The following is a 10,918-nucleotide window of genomic DNA, read 5'->3' as shown; positions in this document are numbered from 1 at the left end:
TGAAATGCTGAATGCTGAATATTGCGATCCCAGTGCCTCTCTTCTTTCTACAGACAGCTTTAACCTATTTTCACTTACTGACATTTTTCAACATCAGCAATGCTTGCAATATTTGCATGAGTCAGATCATGGGTGGTCTTTGTCTTGTTCTCATTAACTGGAGGTCAACAAGAACTCAGTGGTGGAGATTATAATTGAGATGGGTCCTCAGAATAAGGGAGAAGCTGTTGACCATTACAGAAGAGAGTAGGAACAAAAGAGAGCAAGTTCTCAAATAAAACAAGGAATGTGAAACAGTGTTGTTTCCTGGAGTCTCACATTGGTGCTGCTTCTAAGCTGGAGTTGGATTCCTTGCACTCCCACATCTCTTCCAGGAGCATCCTGTGCATCACTTCCCCATATCCTGGCACTTCAGGAACACCCTGAAGGTCTGATAAGTTCCCACAGATCAGACAATCTCTTTGTCTTAAATTTCTTCTCCCTGCTGAGGTCCTCTCTGCTTCCTTCTTCTCTGGTCCCTGCCATGAGAGGCAGCCTGGGTCTCTCACACGTTTACACCCCTCAGCATCCTCTGCGTGTCAGTGGGTTAACGTGTTTTGGGAAGACAGTCAGATGTGAGATGGGAAAACTGAAATGCATGAAGATGTTAACAGCTGCTGTAAATCGGTTTTGCTAGAGACAATACTAAGCTACATTGGAAGCTGGTACCAGTACTAACTGCATGACTTCCTTGCTTGCCTCTCTTGGCTTTCACCAAACCCATTTGAGTTCATCCCACTGACATTCAGATTATTCTCTGAGATTTTGGAATTGATTCCACTTACTGAAATACAGAAGTGTTAAGAAATGGAGATTAGGGCTTAATTGCCTTCAGCCAGTGATTATTTCAGAATTTATAGGACTAACGGAGACCTCACAAGGACTGAGTAAGACCATGGCTCCCACAAAGGCTCTTAATATACCCCGCTGTATATTGAGCTTGCAGGATCTTCCTTCTACCTCTTATCTTAAAACTAAAAATTTATATTTATATCCATTCTAGGTTTCTCAGGATGTTGTCTCTGTGGCTAATAGCTCAGCTTAGCCTCAGCAGTACCTCTTCAGTAGCGGATCCAGGCTGGGTTCCATTCCAACTGGGAAGGCCAGCCTGAAGGTCCCCCTAGGGCCCTAAAAATGTTTTGAAGGGACTCATTATCTTCCCAAAAGTGCCTACATGGCCTACCACCCCCTTCAAGTTCTGTTTCTACCAGTGCAAAATGGTTATCCTGTATTTTGTACACAGGTTTCTCTTCTAATAAATGATCAGGCAAGATGCACAGCAAGAAGCTGGGCCTCTGGAGCAGAGGGTTACCTTGGTGGTAGTCTGTCCCTGGTTTCACTTCAAATGCCCTAAATCACCCAGAAGGTTTTGGAGGAAAATTATCTTGGTTTCACAACCCACAGAGGGTGTGACATTTCTCTTCTTCACAGTCATGTTGTGAGGCGAGTTGAGCAACTCTTATCCAGTACTTTGGGAGTTACAGTGGAAAGTATTCCTATAAATGTTTCCACAATATTTTTCCTTAATTAAACATTTCACTTCTCATACTAAGAAATTCCCTCGGCATTAAACAATAGAAAGAACCTGAATGTAACTTTGGTCGTGGGCAGAAAAATACTGTAAAAAAGACAAGATGTTCTAACCTTTTTTTTTTTTTTTTTGGTCACTTCCCACTCTTTAAGCACAAGATGGAAGTGAGTGTTGAATATCCCAGCAGATCACCAGCAGGTTTATATGTTAGCTGCTACCCTCAACTGCGGCAAACATGTCATTCTGACATCTTGTGGGTGAGAATGATGACGTTTTAGTGACCAAGTGTTTCCCTTGCTTTCCCTTCTCGGTTTGTGATTTCCTTGGTGGGGCAGCCGAGTACAAACGCAGACAGATGAACACTAGATGGAGACAGATGCTCCTGCCATTGGGTGTAGAAGATTTCCTGTGGAGAGCTGACATTTCCTATCAAACAAAGAGCTAAGGCTAATGAGGTGCTGACTGTTCTGAAGCAGCAGGAGGATTTAAGCATTAGAGAGGTTTTACTCCCCCCACGTCATCTCAGACCTCAGCAAGCAGCTTTTTAAGGGCTAAATTTGAGCTTTGCTGTCATGTGAATGTCGCATTAGTTCATAGCAGAGAGGCAGGGTATATGGGATGTTGCATAAATCATGTGATTTCAAAGGGGTGAATCCAAGGAAAGGGTAACTTTCATTAATCTCTTTCTATTTTGTCTATGCCTGCAATCAGAGGTCTTTGCTAAAACCAGAATTGTATTTGTCTTTTGTGACCTACCTTCACTTTTTCATCATATATCCTGAAGATACATACTCACTGCAGCACTGGAAACAAATCATATGAAAGAAGAGGTGGGTGAAAGGTTTGGAGTTGGGAAGAGATCAACATCTTGAAGCTTAGAGCTTTTTCAGAATGTATCAAACTGTCCACCTCCCTGAAACTTTCAGCCATCTTGGGGTAAAAACCCCATGTGTAAGCAAGGCATGACAAATGGACATATGTTAATAATTCTGGGTTAGAGATATCTTGTTCTCCAGATGAGCGTCCATGAACTTTTTGTTTTGAAATTCAGATCTGGGTTTGAATACTATAGTTAGTACTTGATAAAAAAAATAAAAAAATAAAAAATTAGTTATTACTAGAAACTAACAACCAAGCACTTCTAATATCAAGGGGATGTCCAGTTTCCAGAAGAGTCCCAAAGACTACGCTTGTTTGTTTGGGGTTTTTTTTAAAATCATCTCTGATTGTGATCATTGACAAAAAAACTGAAAGAGAAAATGGTCTCACCTGGAATTGCACAAGAGCTGGTCTGTGGGATGCAACAGAGCCTGGTAGGGGAAAACAGGGATGGTGCAGGACATGAGCCCCCAACTGAGTGGGTGTGAGTGACACACCACTGCAGCTCCAGCAGCAGTCTTTCACCCTGAGGTCACTGGGAAGTAGCTGACGCCTACATGAAAAAAAGGCAGATATATTGCCAGGCAAGGATGTAAAGTGAATAGATGTCGTCTACCAGCTTACACGGTCTGTCACCCAACAAGGTCTGTGTGCCCATACCTGAGACTCAGCTCTGAGCTGTGCTCTGGCCCTGACCAACAATGTGACTTTGAGGAAATCTTTTCATCAAGGTGAGCCTTCACTTGCCCAGAACTAGAAAAAACATAGTAAAAAAAAAGTCAGTTCTGCCTGAATAAAAATGAAATAAAAACAGTATAAGGATTTCTCCTGAGGAAAATGAAACCTCATGAAATGTGGTAGACAATGATGTACCTCATGATGACAGATAAGAGAAGGGCATACAACAGAAGGGAAGAATTCACAAAGTTGAATCTTTCTTTCGCAAATTATTTGTTTTTCCAGACTCCTCTCCTTTCCTTTCCTTTCCTTTCCTTTCCTTTCCTTTCCTTTCCTTTCCTTTCCTTTCCTTTCCTTTCCTTTCCTTTCCTTTCCTTTCCTTTCCTTTCCTTTCCTTTCCTTTCCTTTCCTTTCCTTTCCTTTCCTTTCCTTTCCTTCCCTTCCCTTCCCTTCCCTTCCCTTCCCTTCCCTCCCCTTCCCCTTCCCCTTCCCCTTCCCCTTCCCCTTCCCTCCCCTCCCCTCCCCTTCCCCTTCCCTTCCCTTCCCTTCCCTTCCCTTCCCTTCCCTTCCCTTCCCTTCCCTTCCCTTCCCTTCCCTTCCCTTCCCTTCCCTTCCCTTCCCCTTCCCCTTCCCCTTCCCCTTCCCTTCCCTTCCCTTCCCCTGTCCGGAGGAAGGTGATGGCATGAGTATGCATTTCTGTAAGCATGCCTGAGCCACAAGATTTTGCAAGTCTGTCTTTTCACAAACAAGTATAGCTACAATAATCACCAGCTAAGAAGAAAATGATGCAATGGGGAACAGCTGATATCAGAACTGGTCACATCATTGAAACCAGCACGTTTCATGGAAACAAGACCAATGAAGAAAAATGGCCTGGTTGTAAACAAATTATCCAGATATGCCAGGGTTGAAGTCCATTCTCTGCCTGATTTGAAAGCATTTGGGATGAAAAACTAAATGAAGGTTCGATTCAAACAAAATCAAAGACTGGAACAACTCCGTTTTGTCAGAAATATGGGGAAGATTTTGCTATCTTTCTGCTGCAGAATAAAAACCAGTTTCTGCTATATAATTAGACATGATATCTTCTGAACAGCTCTGTATGTTTTTGACTCACTTACCCCTTACCTCCCCCATTCCTTGACCTTATGAGCAAAGAAAGCATGGTGAAGCTGTCAAGAAAACACATTAATTCTTTGGAAGGAGCACTCCAGTCCACGCAAACACCTGCAGCTCAGCTCTGAATTTCATTCATGCACTCAGTAAACAACTTCTCTAGCACTTGTGTAGTGAGGTAGGTTGCTCTGACAAAGCAGCAAAGTAAGGGAACTGCACTGAACGTAGAAGTAAATGTAGAATCAGAGGCTCTGAGGTAAAATCCTTCACAGTTGATTAGTACTAGCAGGAGAAAAGTAAATGGAGCACTGGCTTTCTCAAAAAGCTGTCATGTTTGCCTCTCTTTGGCTTTTTAGGCACTGAGAAAGATGTGATTTCTCCTAAGAAAAGGCTCCAAGAGAAAGTAGAAGGGAAGCATTATTGTTGCCCATGTTATATAATTTTAGATACAGTGCAGTGAGAGTTGGGGCCTGCACTTCTGATTTCGGAAAGGACAGGTTCATGTATGGGCAGTCACCTGCAACTCTAATACTTAACCCTATAGAATATAATGTTTGTTATGACCATATCTTCAAAAGCAGGGACTTATTCTATTAAATAAGGCATCCTATCTTTTTTTTTTAAAATGTATTGATAAACCTTTTTTTTCCTTTTTTTTTTTTATTCATAGTAATTCTCTGCCTTGGCAAATTGCATAAACCCAGCTGCATTGGCTTTAGTTCAAGGGATTAATTAGTTCCAATAGAGGCAGTTGAAAGTTTTCCGAAGTTTGTCTTAGATAAGTATTCAAATGACTGATGCTTATTCAAAAGTTGTCCAAACTATGTGAACCTGTTTGGCACAGAAATACTGAAAGATTAAACCTGAGAGCTTTTCACAACATCCTGGAATGACTGTCCTTCTTGTAATGAGAGATGCCTGATTGCTGCAAACACAGAGTTGGAGAATATTTGTTCACATTCCAGCATACAATTTGTCTGTAATTCTCTCCCTTGACCATAGTCACACAGAGAATATTTTTTTTTTTTTTTCATGTCACTGTTTGAGAAGTGTCAGTTCTTCACTTGTATCTGTAACTGAAAAAGGGTGCTTAAGCACCAATAATTAATTTGCTTAGAAACTTTCAGCAGTCTGGTCAGAGACCCAAATGTAGAGAACAGATCCCACCCCCTGAATAATGAATGCTGAACAGGCAAAACCAGTATTCCTGAAAATTCAAATACCAGCAAGACTATCAGCATTTGAACTGCTATTGCTAAATACATATGCTGCAACAGATTTTTGGCCAAAACGTTTAAATATGCCAGATAATTATTTTTTTTATGTTTTTTTGCCATCTTTGGTAATGCAGACCTACTTTAGCTCTTCTCTGAACCTGAGAGTGTCAAGAGTTACTGATGATGGAAGTTTATGTTGTTGTTAGTGATGTTGACCATCACTAAAGTATAGTTCCTCTAGCTTTTAGATCGCACTGCAGAACACCATTCTTTGCTCTTATGCTTTATTTTGGGTTTTCAAAGTAAATTCATATTTTAAAAACTGATTATCTCTGCCAGTTTTGCTGAGTCAGGAAGGGCCTTCTCTGACCTTACCATATCAAATCCTTAGAGAAACATCGGGGAAAAGTGTTGAGCCACAGCTCGTCAGCTTTAATTGCAACAGCATAGAAAGACAGGTACCAAATGTAAAGTTTCTTTACAGCACCTCAAAAGCAAAATAATCCATGGTGAAAATACTCAAATTTCCACAAATTCAACTTATATCAGAAATTTGGACCACTTAATGGGCCAGTTGTTGGAGTTTTGAGGAAACCTTGCATGATGTTGCTGTTTTTTGGGAAAGAAGGTAGTGTTAGGGAAATAACAGTTTGCAAAACACCACCCCTCCATGGGCCAGATGTACTCTGTACTCAGGATACAGTGCTACCTGCTTAAGGACAGGGCCACCACAACACTCTTCTTGTTCACAGAAGGACTAAGGAAACCACTGTCTCCCTGAATCCCAGTGTCTTTTAGGACCAGTCCTGGGGTGATGCACACAGTCCTCTGCCCAGGACAGTGGCTAAACACGTAAAGTGCAAGTAGGACAGACAGAAGACAAACACAAGTTGTGTAAGCAACAATCAGCACTTATTCATAAGTAAGTTTGTTTTTTCTTACAGATTTCCCCCTCTTTAATGTGCAATTAGACACAAGTTATTTGGCAGAGAAGAGGGGGGAGCATGGTTTGTAAATCAGAGAACCTGCTTCCTCTGTCAAGCCATGCGTCATTGCCTTGGGGGACTGTTACCATAACCGAGCTCTGAGCGAGTCAGTCCTGTTGTCTAGCCACAAAAGCTTTTTAATACAAACACTGCTGAACCCTGCTCCTGGGCATGGCAGATGTCTGCAATCAGCTATTGACTGACTACTGTGTTTGTCTCGTGGGCTGGCCAGTACTTTTGGTTAACAGTAGATATCTAGGCTATGAAGTAATGCTGCTGAGAAGCAGCATATAGACATGGAGATTGGTACTGTCTCACAGGAGTTTACTAATTCTTTGTAGCACAGTCAGAGACAGCAGACATGAAATCAGCAGTAGGAGCAAGCTCTGGAAGATTTGGTTATGATTAATCTTTCATGGGGGATGAGCGTCTTCCTGTAGCTCCTTTGCTTCTGTGTAGTTTTGATAAAAACTTCATAGACATGTTATAGTGTTCCCCAACAACCTGATAGGCTATTTCCAGCTCTCATAGCTTTAAGCAAAATACCAGGCACCTTATCCAGTTTCCACTTAAACTTCCTTTGGAGTCAAGAGAAGTTTGTCTGAATGAGAACAAAGAATCTGAGTATCTCACTCTCCTCATCCGGGGGCTGTCACCACTGGCACCTGTGAGTGACCGTAATGTCACTGATAGCAGACAGCTTAAGTTCAAAACCCCTCTCCCCTTCCAACTCAACTGCTTTTCCCATTAATCCCTGCTCTCACTAACATACTGAGCTTTGTATTGCAAGGACATTGTGCAAACAGTGGCAGAGCAAACACAGGTTGCTCGGGTGGCAGGTGCGGGGATTTTTGCAGCACCCAACTTACATCAGCAGCCGTCAGGCAGACGTCACTTGGTGCTTGTTTCAGCGTTGCTCAGTAGTACCAAGCCAGATTCCTCTGTGTCCTCTATGTCTTACATGTATTTCAGTAGCTCCTGAAGGTCCCAGTTAGGGTCCAGGCCCTGCTGTGTTGCAGCAAGGCACATGGCCACAGTCTTTATACTGCAGAGATTACTCTAATTTGTGGTTACTATCCGTGTTTCCACTCACCGTATTTTTCTCGGCTGACTGACTGAGTAGCTTAGTGCCTTTGTTTTGTAGTGGAGCAGTTCAAGTGATATAAACCTTTGCCTGATGGAAACTATCACCACTTCTTCACAAAAGGTACATTTCTGTAACTTTTTATAGGCAATGAAAGCCTTGTAACTAAGGTACGGCTGTATTTCCATGCAATGGCTTGTGTTCCATCTTAGGAAGAAATTAAAGCTGTCTGACTTACTCCAGTTTCATCTAGTTTCTAAAACTAAGTTATTCATTGCAGCAACTGAAGTAATATCACAGGATTTAGCTAACCAAGAGGCGATTTATTAATAGCAAATGCTGAAAGCAATGTATTTCCAAGGAATATATTATGTAACCTATGAATTCACCTTGTAGCTTAAATAATAGGCTTGCTGATGAAATGGAAGCCTCCCTTAGGCAACTTGTAAATAGACAATAGTGTTAGATCAAATAGATCAATAATTTGCCCAGCCACTGCAGAAAATTATTAGAGACACAGGAAGGGGACAATATTATATTTTCAGCTGGTTACGTTTCTCTTAGTTGTTACACAATTATACTACTGTTATACATTTTTATATTACTATTATACTATTATACCACTATACCACTATTATATTTTGAGAAGAACAGAGTGTGCTCTTTGGCTCCAGCTGCCTTCTGAGGCAATTGTAATCCTGAGTGCTCTGTGCAACCAGCAGACCATGGAAGCAGAGACAGCGCAGACCCTCTTGCTCCAAATACGGGCTGTTCCTTTAATATGCTTACTGATGCAAATCAACAGGTCACAGCTGACTCCCATATATGCAGCCCGTGTATATGTATCCCACAGAAATAGTGAAAGTGTTGAGAGTAAGCTGTAAGGCTATTGATACAACTGCACCTATGAAGATCTTGTAGCTCTGCATTATGACACAGTGTGTTTTAAAAAAAAAAGATGAAATGTGGAATTATTAATTGGAATTACTAATGTTGATATTAGGAATAAAAAGCAGAGGATACTTGTTTGACCTAGCATTTCCCAATTACCACTTTGCTTCCCTACCGCCAATCTCACCTCCCTAAAATCTACTCCTTTTTATGTTTTAGGTGTCATTTTTTGATTAGCATAGAAGTGCACAGCTATCACCACAGTGCTGTACAGACATCTTGTTTGATGTATTGAGTACATAGGAGCAGAAAGCCTCTTCCTGCCAGAAGTACCAGAGAAAAAATGAAATAAGTGAATTGCCTCACAGGTTAAACACTGTGCAATATATATCCAGTAGCTCCTTCTGGGTCTTTCCACTTGCACAGCATGTTGTGCAGGCAATGGTAAGAGGGAGGAAGAAAACAATAAAGGTGGTCAAATGTATGTAAAGTGAAATATCAAAATTAGGGCTAGCATGAAGAAGGCAGAAAATTGAGAAGAGAGGGAAAGGAAAGGAGTAGTTTTTCAGGCAAAATGCTTTTGGGAAAGAATCTTTTGAACAGTGAGCAAATGCTGGTTTATCCTGCTTTGCCCATCTCCATAATCAAATTTTCTTTCTGCTGGGATCCATCCGCAAGTTAGGAGGAACTTCTGAGTTGTTAGACTAACTTTGCAAGTCAAGAGGGGTAACAGTATGTTCTCAGCATGCTGCATCCTTTTCTGCCTTTTGCCTCATTAGCAACCAAATCTTTTAGAGCACACTGCCTAGGAGACCTCTTAACTTCTTAATGTATCCATTGCCTTTTGTGCAGTATTTCCCATGCTGAAAACATGCCAGAGAGATTTCTGAGAAATCTCCATCTGTCGCTTGACATGCCGAACGCCACGAGGTAGCTAAATCCCTTATCCAGTCTGACTTGCCAGTGAGATGACTCTGCAGACAAGATGTGAAACTGTGTAGGCTGGATTTCTCCTGCAGGCACATTTCCGCTGACAGGAAGTTGCTTTTAGATGAACATGGGTCCCTGGGATGGCAGAGAGACAGTTCCTCCTCGAATCCTTGTCTTTGCACTGTCCACGACCTGGGTTCACACTGGGCAGTCTGGTAGCAGACGGTTTTTTCCTCTCGGGGAAAAGTTTTACAAGATGAACTGGAAGAGTTAAAAATTCCAGATTTCCCTGGATGGGAACAACTATTTTTCTGCAGGAGAAAACTGCCTCTCAATACTTAATACTTGCTTGCCCATCAGCTGGTAGAAGAGGACTCTGAGCCAAATCAAGGACTTTGGAGTGCTACTACTAGTAATCAGTAGTCACATAATCTCCCAATTATGAAAACAGTGAGACACAGCTGTCCTGTGTCTTTGAAAGGTGGGTAAGATGTTATCTTTGAAAGGTGGTACCAAGCAGATGTTAACAGGGATCTATCAGATTAATTGTTCTCTGAAAAATCACAGCCCTGACACATCTTAAACCAGATTTTTGCTTGCCTAAATACAGGTAGAGAGGTTTGAAAATGTTGGCCTGGATACCGTCAAGTTCTGCATATTAAAGACTATGTGAGATACAAAAACCACTCAAGATCTGCTGCTATCATGCAGATGACTTCCAGAAAACCCAAGTGAAAATATAGCCTTGTATCTCACATTTTAGTATGTCTTATTCTTTCCTTCTCCAGCTGAGTGGCTGTCTCACACAAATGCCAAGAAATGAAGTACAGTACATACTGTACCTGTAGTTTATACATCTATTATTTGTGCAGATTTTTTCCAGGAGTAGATCATTTTGGCCAGGAATTGGTTGCCAGTTAGGAAAGGAGAGAAAGAAAAACAAAATAATGATGTCCCTTAGGGTGGGTGGTACTAGGAAGCAGAACATTATTGGTCTGTGCAGGCAGCAGGATCTTGGTTTGGTGGTGTCACTAACATCTTCTCTGAGCATGGCAATAGAGGAGAACTATTATGGGACCCACAAGTCCAGCATGCAATTAGGGTTAGGTAAAGGGATTGAGTAATCCTGCAATGGTTGCTGTTATATAACTTGTAAGACTGTGCCCAGGGAACAGAGATGTAACTTAATACTACAGCAGCAATTCTTAACACTGTGACTGCCAAGGGTCAATTGCTATTGCTATTCCCATTAAAAACCTTGTTTTGCAGCTAATTTAGAACCCAGACACTTTAAATCACAGCAGGCTAAAGCTTGGCATACACACTGGGGTTTTTTCCACTGTGAAATCTTAAATTAATTAGATGACAATAAAAATAGAATATAATTATAACTATTGTTATCATTAATTTAGACCCAGACCATTCAAAACAGTGAAAGGAGCTTGATGGTTTTAGACTTGTATTTTCTTCACTTAGTACAGGTTCAATTTCTATCTCAAAGCATACATTAAGTCAGTCACTGTACTGGAAGGCTTTTCATTTGCAGTCTGTCTACTGTTCTGCTTAA

At 41.4% G+C, this 10,918-nt stretch overlaps 1 long non-coding RNA gene across 1 annotated transcript; it reads right to left on the bottom strand.

Moving 5' to 3' along the window:
* Positions 1–1,846: 1,846 nt before the first annotated feature.
* Positions 1,847–10,353, bottom strand: LOC142600995 (uncharacterized). Its single transcript, XR_012834538.1, has 4 exons — positions 10,194–10,353; positions 3,110–3,202; positions 2,840–3,002; positions 1,847–1,996 (listed from the first exon to the last, which is right to left on the bottom strand). It is a non-coding gene; the product is annotated as an uncharacterized LOC142600995 (long non-coding RNA).
* Between the last annotated feature and the right edge of the window lie 565 nt (positions 10,354–10,918).

The sequence above is a fragment of the Balearica regulorum genome, chromosome 3 (assembly GCF_011004875.1).
Source record: "Balearica regulorum gibbericeps isolate bBalReg1 chromosome 3, bBalReg1.pri, whole genome shotgun sequence".
NCBI classification, from domain to species: Eukaryota; Metazoa; Chordata; class Aves; order Gruiformes; family Gruidae; genus Balearica; species Balearica regulorum.
Note: the sequence above shows the minus strand (reverse complement) of the source record. Positions and strands in the feature narration are given on the sequence as shown.